At 42.4% G+C, this 13,798-nt stretch overlaps 1 long non-coding RNA gene across 1 annotated transcript in view; it reads right to left on the reverse strand.

Moving 5' to 3' along the window:
• Positions 1 to 2,019: 2,019 nt before the first annotated feature.
• Positions 2,020 to 13,798, reverse strand: part of LOC120514628 — a 59,208-nt gene continuing 47,429 nt past the window's right edge. Inside the window, exon 2 of the long non-coding RNA XR_005630497.1 lies at positions 2,020 to 2,350. This is a non-coding gene — a long non-coding RNA (uncharacterized LOC120514628). The remainder of the gene's footprint in view (positions 2,351 to 13,798) is intronic.

Genomic DNA, 13,798 nt, shown 5'->3' on the forward strand with positions numbered 1-13,798 from the left:
TGATTGTGTTTCAGAAGATTTTCCTTTGGAGGTTTCTTCTTCTTCTTCTGGCTGCTCCTGTTAGGGGTTGCCACAGTGTGTCATCTTGTTCCGCATCTTCCTGTCTTCTGGATCTTGCTCTGTCACATCCATCACCTGCATGTCCTCTCTCAGCACACAAATAAACCTTTTCTTAGGCCTTCCTCTTAATAATTCTTTAATAATAATTCTTTGCATTGATAAAGTGCTTTTTTCACTACTCAAAGTGCTCAGCGATTGCATGTTAAGGGCCTTGGTCAAGGGCCCAACACAGCAGAGTCCCTTTTGGTATTTATGGGATTCAAACCAGCAACCTTCCAATTGCCAGTACAGATCCCTAGCATCACAGCCACTCTTGCCTGGCAGCTCTATCTTTAACATCCTTTTCCCAATATACCCAGCATCTCTCCTCTGCACATGTCCAAACCAACTCAATCTCGCCTCTCTGACTTTGTCTCCAAATCGTCCAACCTGAGCTGACCCTCTACTATACTTGTTCCTAATCCTATCCTCATCACACCCAATGCAAATCTTAGCATCTTTAACTCTGCTACCTCCAGCTCTGTCTCCTGCTTTCTGGTCAATGCCACCATCTCCAACCCATATAACATAGCACGTCTCACTTTCCTTTTCACTCTTGATGATACCCATCTGACACAGATTACTCCTGACACTCTTCTCCACCCATTCCACCGTACCTGCACTCTCTTTTTTTTTTTTAACCTCTTTTCCATAATCCCCGTTACTCTGAACTGTTGATCTCAAGTATTTAAACTCATCTACTTTCATCAACTCTATACCCTGGCATCCTCACCACTCCATTGACCTTCCTCTCATTTACACACATGTATTATCTTGTTCCTACTGACCTTCATTCCTCTCCTTACTAGAGCATATCTCCACCTTTCCAGGGTCTCCTCAACCTCACAGCAAACATCACAGTCTATGGGGACACTTGTCTAATCTCATCTGACAATCTATCCATCACCATTGCAAATAAGAAAGGGCTCAGATCCGATCCCTGATGCAATCCACCCTCCACGTTGAATGCATCTATCATTCCTACCGTAGACCTCACCACTGTTACACTTCCCTTGTACATATCCTGTACAACTTTTATGTACTTCTCTGCCACTCCCAACTTCCTCATACAATACCACAGCTCCTTTCAAGAAACCCTGTCATTTGCTTTCACCAGGTCTACAAAGATGCAATGCAACTCCTTCTGGCCTTTTCTAAGCTTCTCCATCCACACCCTCAGACCAAACATTGCATCTATGGTGCTCTTTCCTGGCATGAAACCATACTGCTGCTCACTAATCATCACCTCACTTCTTAACCTAGCTTCCACTACTCTTTCCCATAACTTCATGCTGTAGCTCATCAATTGTATCCCCCTTATTCTAAAATATCAACACCAGTACACTTCTCTCACTTTCCCAGATTCCATTAAACTATCTGGTTGGAAACTCCACTGCCATCTCTCCTAAACACCTCACTGCTTCCACAGGTATGTCATCTGGGCTAATGACTTTTCCATTCTTCATCCTCTTCATAGCTGTCCTTATTTTCTCCTTGCTAATCTGCTACACTTCCTGATTCACTATCTCCACATCATCCAACCTGCTCTCTCTCTCTCTCTCTCTCTCTCTCGTTGTCTTCATTCATCAGCCTCTCAAAGTACTCTTTCCATCTTCTCAACACACCCTCCTCACTTTTGAGTATGTTTCCATATTTATCCTTTATCCGCATAACCTGCTGCACATCTTTCTCAGCTCGGTCCCTCTGTTTAGCCAATTGTTTCAAGTCATTTTCTCACTCCTTAGTGATAACCTCTCATACAACACATTATACGCCTTTTCTTTAGCCTTCACCATCTCTCTCTTTACCTTATGCCTTACCTCCTTGTACTCTTGCCTGTTTTCTGCATCTCTCTGACTATATCATTTCTTCTTCGCCAACCTAGAAGAGAAGAGTTTCCTTTGAAGGATGAATGTTAAAAAAATACAGAAATTGTTTATTGAAATAGCATAGAATTAAGTGTAAGATAAATGAGACTGGTCAGCAAAGGAAGAGTTCAGGCGCCAGCCATGTTTTGTAAAGCCAATGCAAAACTATCAAAAGTGCACGCTCACAAGGTGCATAATAACAGCTTGTTGCCAATAAAAAAGATTCTACTAAGATGGAGCTCTGTCTTCCTCAGATGCTGGCCCTCAAAGAAATGCAACTTCCTGTGACCTCTGGGTCTTCAAAGGGACATCCTAGAAGTATGGGTCTTTATGGGCAGAAGCAGAAACGAGGTCACTCATCATCCAACCGGCAAGCCTTGCAACTGCAGGTAAATTGAGGTAATAAAGTTAGTGACAGTCTCCTGACAGGGTTAGGAGTCCTGAAGATGTCCCCTAAATACACATGCTTGACAGAGGTTTATAAAATGATTTATACTTTATGTACTGGAGATCTTATACTTGTATACAAAATTGCCAGGAAAGAGATTGGTTTACTGTATTATATATACAGCACATACATAACAAAACATTTTGAAATTGTATTTTACTGTATAACAGACAGACAGACAGACAGACAGACAGACAGAGACACTCCCTCCCAACTCCGGCTCAATCTGCTGGGTTTCCCATCATCCTTTAAATAGTTCACGCCCCGGAAGTATTCCTTCTCCGGGTCAAATGCCACATCCTCCTTCCTTAAATATCCCGGAAGTACTGCAGGCTTCCGTCCTCGTGACTTCGAAGTACTTCCGGGTTGTTGTAGCAATAATAGTCCCCAGGTTCTCGGTGAGCTCCCCATGGCAGCATCCCCAGCATCCAACAGGGCTGAAGAAACGGACTCCATGTCCCATGCTGCCCTGAGGGAATCCGAGGAACCATTTCTGTCCCGCGGAGCTGCCATCCAACGTCCCAGGGGATGCAGTGCCCTGAAAAGGCTGCTCTTCTTTCTTTTCTCTGTTGAGGGACGCCCTGGCCAGGCTGAAATACTGGCCATCCATCACAGTACTCCTCCCCCAGCCGAGCATCATGATGCGAAGCGGCCAGCCCTGCTAGGGTAGTCCTGCCCCAGGAGGGACTGTCTGCCCTGCCGCCTTCCCGTCCTTTTCAGGAAAACCTTGACTCCAGCCTATGGGCCGCGATTGACCTTCTTTATCCCATGATGCTTCGGGGCAGGTCACGTGTCCATGGCTGTCCGACCTCATGCAGAAGTCCTTTGTCCTCGTATTCCCCTTGTAGAGAGCCCAACTGTCTTCGGGATGATTTGCCGTCTTTATTATGACCTCCAGGTGCTCACCGTCTACGAGGTATGAGCATGGGACAAAGCGGGTTATTTTAAAGATGTTTTCAATCCCTCCCCGGCACATACCTCATCTTGGTTATCGGCACCTGGAAAAGTTTCTTCCCGTACGGCGGCGTCACTCCGTTGCTCCTCTTGGGCGCAGGGGATGTCTAACACTTGACTTCTTTCAGCACTGTCAGTCGGTTTAATCTTTTTCTTTCCCATGATGGACTGGCGAAAAGTAGGTTTGGCGGTTTTGTGTGTTGCTGTCTGGCGGTTCTGTCCACGTTAAATTCAAAAGGTTTTCTGACCAAACAGACGGCCAGAATCCTGCCGACTACGCCAATTGTGGACGCTAGGGATCGCCATTGCCCCGTTGAACCCACCAGACAGATGTCCAAGACACGTTTAAAACACCAAGAATAAATTTCTTTAATAATATTCTTCAATACAATGCACAAAGCACCACACACTCCACAATTCTCAATAATCAATAACACAATCCTCCACTCCCAGCAACTCCGTTACACTCCATCCCAACTCCGGCTCAATCTGTTGGGTTTCCCATTGTCCTTTAAATAGTTCACGACCCGAAAGTATTCCTTCTCCGGGTCAAACGCCACATCCTCCTTCCTTAAATATCCCGGAAGTACTGCGGGCTTCCGTCCTCGTGACTTCGAAGTACTTCCAGGTTGGTGTAGCAATAATAGTCCCCAGGCTCTCTGTGAGCTCCCCCTGGCGACACCCCCAGCATCCAACAGGGCTGAAGAAATGGACTCCATGTCCAATGCTGCCCTCTGGGAATCCAGGGAACCATTTCTGTCCAGGGCAGCTGCCATCTAGCATCCCGGGGGATGCAGTGCCCTGAAAAGGCTACTCTCCTTTCTTTTCTCTGTTGAAGGATGTCCCAGCCAGACTGAAATGCCGGCGGTCCATCACAATAGATAAGAAAAAACATTTTGTCAACAACCTGGCTTTGTCGCTAAGATTTTTTTTGGCTTCAGAGTTTCAGGTAGGCAGTGTCAATCTAGAGGTTTTACTGAAGAGTAAAGCAGGGTCACAGATCAAAACTATAGTCGACAAGGCCTGTCTGGCCTACACAAGTAAACCAAAGCTATAAAATCCTTTCATCAAACCTTAACTCTTTTAGGGCGGATGTCGACTTTTGTCGACAGGAGGGGTTGAGGGCGAATGTCGACTAAAGTCGACATCCAGGGATAGAGGGCGATAATCAGCTGTTAATGGCGACAAATCTCACTGTCACGTCACAGGCATTCCCTCTGTGCTTGGAGGAATGCTAGACTCGTTGACTCGGCAACTAATCCTAGCGTGTGCGTGAGTTGCGAAATGTAAACAATGGCAAGATGGCATCGACATGTTACAAGGGAGCGAAGTGAGTGCAGAAAAGAAAACACTCGGCAGACAATGTTTTGCGCATTATCGCAGAGTCGGACTCTGATTTTTCAGAATCGGATTTTATTGACAGTGATCAGGAGATCGAGCAAGAAAGTGAGAAGCCGGCATCAGCTGATCAAACACCAGCCGATGCCGCGCCAGCGGATCTGCTGCCAGTTGAGCGCGCAGCCGATGCATCTGCGGCAAGGTTCGCGTGGGATAAATACACAGACATTGATCCGTTGAGAGCCGATCTGGCTACTGGACTTCACAAGACAGCATGGCTTGCTGCTGGACACGACAGATCACCAGCTGCTGTACTTCAGGCTGCTCTCTCCTGATGCTACTTTTCAGCTACCGTCAGATGAGATAAACAGGTAGGCAGAGACATTTTTTGAATCGCGGGCTGCGTTTGCATCGCATTCTCGTTTTTCAAAGTGTAAACCCACAACAAAAGACGAGATGAAGCGTGCTGTGGTATTACAAATAGAGATGGGACAGAACTGGTGATATAACTTCAGGAAGCATTGGTCCAAACGTGCTTTGTCCCCTGGTGGCTTTGGACAGGTTATGCAGCATGGTGATAGTTACGTGCTGCTGCAAAGACAGTGCATGCAAGACAGTAACATTTGTCAAAAGTAAATATTTTTTGTTGATTTGATATGTTACACAATTGCTTTGTGTTCTTTTTTAAAAAATGTCAGTTTTTGGAAAAATATTCAGCCCTGGGAGATAAAAAAAAAAAAAAAAATTAGCCCTAAAAGAGTTAAATACACCGCTCAATCTTATGAGCCCTAAGCTCACCAGTCCCTTCAGAAGCCCCACTGTTATTCCTGGAAAAGTGAAATTGATAACCTCGGTGTCTTCACAAGCCCAGCGCTATATACTCAAAGAAAGTTTGCTTGTATGTTTATATTTTAATATTGTTTAGTAAAACATTATTTTTGTTCCTTTTTCTGCTATAGGTTAGTATTTTTTATAATTTAAGTAATAAGCAGCTTCTTAGTGTAGAAACAAAGTGACACTTTATCCTACAGTGAGTAAATTTGTATCCAGTGTTTCTGTTACACTAAAATCTAACTCACGTCTGCATTATGTAAAGATTATAATGATTTCATATATCTCTGACACTGTAATTAATCAGCAAAGTGCCACAATAATCTGATATACTGTATATCGTGTTCAGATGCAGCCAACAATTTTAGCCTAAAACCTTGTCAAAAATTTTCAATCTCCATCTCTTTGAAAAATTTTATGCTTAGGAAATTTAGGATTCTAAGTGAAATTCTAAGGAAAAGTTATGGTATGCACTCTCAGATTGCTAGGGGAGAGAATGAAGACAAAACTGATGGCAATTATGAACAATGACGCACATCCTCTCCCTGACACACTAGGGACTTCTACAAACATGTACATATGGTAATATACCACTATAATGCTTCACTATGACTAGTCTCGTTGGCCAAGTCATATGTTTATTTTCTTCTCTTTCTCTTTTGTGATTCTTGTGAAAATTTGAAGGGATTTTTTTTTTAGCTTGTGTAAAAAGTTTCATTGCTCCCTAGGGACAAATAAAGTACTATCTATCTACAGCTATATGAAAAAGTTTGGTATCCCCTCTCAGCCTGCATAATAATTGACTCTACTTTCAACTAAAAAGATACTGTAACAGTGGTATGTCTTTCATTTCCTAGTAGCATCTGAGTACTGGGGTGTTTTCTGATCAAAGACTTTTAGTGAAGCAGTATTTAGTTGTATGAAATTAAATCAAATATGAAAAACTGGCTGTGCAAAAATTTGGGTCCCCTTGTCATTTTGCTGATTTGAATACATGTAATTGCTCAATACTGATTACTTGCAACACCAAATTGGTTGGATTAGCTTGTTAAGCCTTGAACGTCATAGACAGGTGTGTCCAATCATGAGAAAAGTTATTTAAGGTGGTCAATTGCAGGTTGTGCTTCCCTTTGACTCTCCTCTGAAGTGTGACAGACAGCATGGGATCATCAAAGCAACTGTCAAAAGATCTGAAAACAAAGATTGTTCAGTCTCATGGTTTAGGGAAAGGCTACAAAAAGCTATCTCAGTGGTTTAAACTGTCAGTTTCAACTGTAAGGAATGTAATCAGGAAATGGAAGGCCACAGGCACAGTTGCTGTTAAACCCAGCAGGTCCGGTAGGCCAAGTACAGGAGCGGCATATGCGCAGGATTGTGAGAATGATTACAGACAACCCACAGATCACCTACAAAGACCTGCAAGAATATCTTGCTGCAGATGGTGTATCTGTACATCGTTCTACAATACAGCGCAATTTGCACAAAGAACATCTGTATGGCAGGGTGATGAGAAAGAAGCCCTTTCTGCACTCACGCCACAGAGTCGTTTGTTGTATGCAAATGCTCATTTAGACAAGCCAGATTCATTTTGGAACAAAGTGCTTTGGACTGATGAGACAAAAATTGAGTTGTTTGGTCATAACAAAAAGCATTTTGCTTGGTGGAAGAAGAACACCGCATTCCAAGAAAAACACCTGCTACCTACCGTCAAATTTGGTGGAGGTTCCATCATGCTGTGGGGCTGTGTGGCTAGTTCAGGGACTGCTGCCCTTGTTAAGGATAATGTTCAAGCATCAGTCACAAAGTTAAAGTTATGCAAGGGTTGGATATTCCAACAAGGCAATGACCCAAAACACAGTTCGAAATCTACAAAGGTATTCATGCAGAGAGAGAAGTACAATGTTCTGGAATGGCTGTCACAGTCCCCTGACTTGAATATCATGGAAAATCTATGGGATGATTTGAAGCAGGCTGTCCATGCTCGGCAGCCATCAAATTTAACTGAACTGGAGAGATTTTGTATGGAAGAATGGTCACAAATACCTCCATCCAGAATCCAGACACTCGTCAAAGGCTATAGGAGGTGTCTAGAGGCTGTTAGATTTGCAAAAGGAGGCTCAACTAAGTATTGATGTAATATTTCTGTTGGGGTGCCCAAATGTATTCACCTGTCTAATTTTGTTATGATGTATATTGCATATTTTCTGTTAATCCAATAAACTTAATGTCACTGCTGAAATACTACTGTTACCATAAGGCATGTCATATATTAAAAAGAACTTGCTACTTTGAAAGCTCAGCCAATGATAAACAAAAATCCAAAGAATTAACAGGGGTTCCCAAAACTTTTCATATGACTCTCTCTCTCTCTCTCTCACTGAGTGGGAGTAAATCATTTTCAGGATATACTAGTTGTTAGCAGCAAAATTGACTCAAGTTGTGAACAAAGGCCCATAAATCCAGAACGTGTAACACTGCTGGGGAGAACTTTGCATCTGTAGTCAACTAGGAGGATAGGCTTATGTGCAACTAAAAAGCCAATGACAGAACTTCTAGTTCTCCCTATAAAACCCAGGTAAACACTCAAACTAACTGTTCTTCTCTCACTAGACTATAGCTTGACCTGGCCATAATTTGGTAATCCCTTTACTCCAGAGAGGCAACCATGCTGGACTGAAACAGTGGAAAACTTGTCTGTGTTGGAGGTTGGACAAGGTTGCCGTTAGTCTAACCTTGCTGAGGGACAGTGAGGACAGGAGCAAGAGAGAGGGAACGTACAGTTAGGTCCATAAATATTTGGACAGAGACAACTGGATTAGTAGCTTTTTCTCACATGCTCTCACCTACTCTCCATTTAACTGTGCTGGTTTGGTTTCCTTCTCCTTTTATACTGTATATGTTATGTGCTCTTACCTTTTCTATTACACACCTGATAAAGGCTGAAGCCAAAACATTGTGACTGTAACCTTTCCTTTTTAGAATTGAAACAGTTTTTATTCTCTTTTTCCAAAACCACAATTCTGATGAAATAGGATAACTGACCATCTATTCAGGCAAGTACAAGCTGAAATCAAGAACTATATATCTATACTAATAAAAGGCAAAGTCCTCACTGACTCACTCACTCACTCACTGACTCATCACTAATTCTCCAACTTCCTGTGAAGGTAGAAGGCTGAAATTTGACAGGCTCATTCCTTACAGCTTACTTACAAAAGTTAAGCAGGTTTCATTTAAAAATTCTACACGTAACGGTCAGAACAGTCAACAACGTCCGCCATGTTGAACTTTATTTATGGCCCCATCTTCACGAAATTTGGTAGGCGGCTTCCCTGCGCTAACCGAAACCAATTTACATACTTATTTTGGTGGTATGATGCCACTGTCAGCCGCCATATTGAACTTTCCAACGTCACTAATTCTCCAAATTCCCATGTAGGTAGAAGGCTGAAATTTGGTACTTATTTCAGTGGTATGATGTCACTGTCGGCTGCCCTATTGAACTTTTCAACAGTCTTTGTTACTTATGGGCCCATCTTCAAGAAATTTGGTACGCGGGTTCCCAACGCTAACTGAATCCTACTTACGTACATATATACGTCCATAGCCTGTAGCTCAGTCACCGTGTGAGGCGGCATTGGGTTCCCAATCCCAACGCCTCCCACGTTGTTGGCTGCCTGCCTATATAAGGCCGTCCGTTGCTCCAGTCTCTACATTCCCTTCCTTGCTTCGCCACGGGATTCAGGTCTCCCTGCTGATAACTACAGCCTTTTTATTTAATCCACGGCTTCTCCGCTGTTTTATTGTTCATTTATTACGATTATAGTTATTGTTTAGGTATTTTAGACTTACTTTACATTGTTCACATACCCATTTCCTTTATAATTCCAACCGTACCAGCATTAACATGTCTATCGAGGTGATCACCATCGATCAAAGAACTGTCACTTACCGAGTGGTTTCCATGCCAGGAGATGACACCTATCTTTTCCATTCTTTTTGTTACATATTGCATGGCCATATCAGGCTCACTCTTGATATCCGGAGGAACATTGTGTCTTATGTATTGAATGACTGGGACAGGTTCAAGGTGTGGACTGATGACGGTACAGGAGATAATTATACTACATAGGAGTACTAGAAGAGTGAAATGCTTAAGCCCTTCACCTACAGTATGCATCTGCATGTGAGTTGATGGCTGCCGCTGAATTGTTCGGTTGTCACTTTCAAGTGTACCGAAATGGCCAAATATTTTACACCTTTAGACACCTGCCAATGCCTCTTAAACATCTTAGATTCACAGGTGACGATTTCAGTAGTGGACACTTTTATATTTATGAATGTTTAAACTCTCAGAAGCTGGATGTGAAGTTATCGATGAAACCGGTTGTATACTTACAACGCTTGACAGATGCCGAATGTCTCTTCAACACAAGTCCTACAAATACTGTCGTAATTGAAACAAACCGCTTATGACAGCAGCAATCCAAGCTGTGAGATTTGAGACAAGATTACTGTTCACATGGCCAACTGTACATTGCATGCTCAAGAGTACGCTCAGCGCACAGCTTGGTCATATTACAACTGGAGGGCCGAACTGACAATGTGGCATACAAAGAGATCCTTAACAAATAATTATTGGTATATTTTCCCTCAGTTTAAAAAGGTTTAATTTTCTTCTTAATAAAATTTTTAAGGCAATACTTCACCGCTGCGAAGCGCGGGTATTTTGCTATACCTATATATATATATATATAGATATAATGTGTGTGTGTGTATATATATATCTCTATACTAATAAAAGGCAAAGCCCTCACTGACTGACTGACTCACTCACTGACTCATCACTAATTCTCCAACTTCCCGTGTAGGTAGAAGGCTGAAATTTGGCAGGTTCATTCCTTACAGCTTACTTACAAAGGTTGGGCAGGTTTTATTACGAAATTCTACGCATAATGGTCATAACTGGAAGGTATTTTTCTCCATTTACTGTAATGGAGTTGAGCTCGAAAGCCGTGGGGGCGGAGTTTCGTGTGACATCATCACGCCTCCCACGTAATCATGTGAACTGACGGTCAACTCAGTGCATAGAAAACCAGGAAGACCTCCAAAAAGCGCTGAAGAAAACATGCATTATATAATTGAGAAGGCAGCGAAACAATAAGAAGCGAGCGAGTGACGTATACTACCATATTCATGAGTGCTGCTACTTCGGAAAGAAAGCAAGGTGTAAACCTAAACTTTAAATTAAGCTCATAGACAGGCTGCCGCTGGCGTTTCTCATGCCCACGGGTAATGCGGGATACAAGTTTAATGAGAGGACGCAGGATATAAACGAGAGTAACAAAGTTAAAATTGCAGGTGAAGGGGTGTGCTTATGCAAATTCCACGAGACTGTGTTTGTGGGGGATTGACAGTTAAGGCGGGTGGGGGAGTCACGTCATCATGTGCCCTCCCATTCACCTCATTTTGCTCTGAGCGGAGCTCCGCGGCTAACACCGTCTTCAGAAGCAACTTCGTCAGACTGCCACCAAATACTCACAGAAAAATCCACAAGTTAATACACACGCTGTCTCTAGAGTTTCTCCATACTGAATCCTCCAGGCACTACTTACAAAAGGTTACATTGACAATCGTGTTACGTTATTTTTTAAATCTTTCCTTTTCTTAGCACAAGCACAGTTGAGAAGCTTTGATGCATGTGCTCCATAACGCGTTAAAAAATAATGCATTTAATCACACTTTGCATTACAAGCAAAGGGGAGCTTTTGTCAATGCATGATTTCCTGGTACACCGATTACATTGATCAGCGCATTTTACCCTCGCACCACCTTGGTTTGATTAGAAGTATGAAAAAATGTGAGGTTAACACAGAAAAACAGATCACCAATTCAACCTTTATGAATAATCGATTCGCCATCAATAATTGCTTTGGTAAAGCCATACTCGGTGTAATCCTCCTTCCATTTTATAATTTTTCCGCCACTACCCATGATTAAATGATCGGTAAAAAAGTAAGAGCGGAGCGAGGGTGGCTTATTTAGGCAGGCATATATATGACAGCAACACTCATGACAATGTCAATCATGTTACATTATTATTAAAATGTTTCCTTTTCTTTTTCATTACTTCTTTAACACACTACTTCTCCACTGCGAGGCGCGTAGCTGTGCCTGCCTTTGAGACGCTGACTGCGCTTCTGCCTTAAGTCAAAGTGAGCACTTTTGATTTTTTTCATCCTCCCCCTGAGCTATAGCCCAGACAAGTGCAAACACGTGACCCCTTTTCTACACCGCGGCAAACTAATATTAAGGCGATTCGCATTTTCTTTTGCACGTATACGATTATGAGGTCGTCAGCTCAGATGATGAAGACACGCACACGAGTGGAGGACTGACAGTGCCATCACAGCCGATTAATGGCAGGGACGACTCACCAGTCTACACAAGACCCACCGCGACTGTCCCCAAAAGGCGATCATAACGTCAGCGAACACATCTCTCTATACTATATTAAAGAAAAAGGCAATTTTCCTTTCTTTACACCTTTTTTCCTTTTATCCCAAACCAAAGCCTTTCTCTCTTAACACTGCAGAGGACACAAAACTAATTTTCTTTAATTGCTGGTAATGTCGGTAAGGCACATTACCAGAGGCAGAAATTTGGACATTCACATAGAAAATGTAATTTCTATACCACAGTCGTCGTGTAGCGCCTTTCAAAAGGGATCTACTACCGAGAGATGATCCATATACATTTTAGCTGCTATTACTACTACTTACCTGTTGTGTTACACCGTCTTTAAAATGTAGTTTACCCGCAACCACTCCAGTAGTGCTCAATGTACCTGTTCTTCTTAAAACATTAATGTTTTACTGTTTAATAACTTAGACTATATTTTATTATTTTTACCTTACACTCAGTGACCAAAGCTATACACACACATATAGACACATATATATATATATATACACACACACACACACACATATATACTGTCACACACGTGCGCATGGGAGGCAGCTAAAGGGCTTGAGTGATGGCAGTTCTAAGACAGGCCGGGCTGTGGCAGAGTGCACTGACTCTTTTTCTCACTTCCTGTAGACCATCCCTGGGAGACTCCACCTGGCTCTCGTGACATCACTTCCGGGACCGAACCAATGGAGACAGAACCAACAGACGCCGGCCCCCCTGATGTCACGTCCGGGCCTGATCCAATGAGTGACGAACACGTGCCCGATTCCCATGACCTCACTTCCTGTCTTCCCCTTTAAAAGCCTGCCCTTTTTCCCCTTACCCTCAGTCTTGTCTTGGACTCGTTTGTATGCACATCAGTGCTGTTGTTGGTGAAAGAAACGATTTTTGCAGCCAGGATACCAAATATACGGGTGGCTGCCCCAAAACTTCTTCGAGTATGTCTCAGTTTTGTGACAATACATACACACACACACACATATATATATATAATTTGTGTATATATATATATGTATATGTAGACTCAAACCGATTATGGCAGCAGCAATCCAAGCTGAGAGAAAATTCTTAAAAGGAGGTGTGTCAGACGTCGTGGTACATTTTCTCATGCAGCTTGACAAAAACAACTTTGTGACGCTGCCGCCAAATACACAAAACAATTAATTTGACAATCATGTTACATTATTTTTAAAAATGTTTTCTTTTTCATAACTTCTTTAACACATGACATCACTGTGAAGCGCGGGTATTTTGCTATATATATATATATGACAGCAACACTCATAACAGTGACGAAACAATTACATTGACAATCATGTTATGTTATTTTCAAAATGTTTCCTTTTGTTTCTCTTTCCTTCTTTAACACACTACTTCTCCGCTGCCAAGCGCGGGTATTTTGCTAGTACTAAAGTATAATAAGAACAAGATGGAATTCATGCAAGGCTATTTTAAACTCATAAAAAAAATGTTACCACACCGTGGAATAGAGAATCCCAAAACTGCTGAACCTGGACATGATAGAGCAAATGGAGTAGATGATATGTGGGCATGCAGAGAACATCTAAGATAAGGAGAGAGAGAGAGAGAGAGAGAGAAACAGAGCATCCAAACCATTACAGCACCATTTGCTATGATGATATTCATTGGGGTCTTCCAACAGAGCCAGCTGTGGACTGTGCTGAATGATTCATCAATAAAATCTACTGTTAAGATTAAATTGTTGTGACAGTTTATTGCTCTTGTTGTGTTTATTTTATTGCTATTGCGGGTTTGAGGTGACACT

Source organism: Polypterus senegalus, chromosome 1 (genome assembly GCF_016835505.1).
Source record: "Polypterus senegalus isolate Bchr_013 chromosome 1, ASM1683550v1, whole genome shotgun sequence".
NCBI classification, from domain to species: Eukaryota; Metazoa; Chordata; class Cladistia; order Polypteriformes; family Polypteridae; genus Polypterus; species Polypterus senegalus.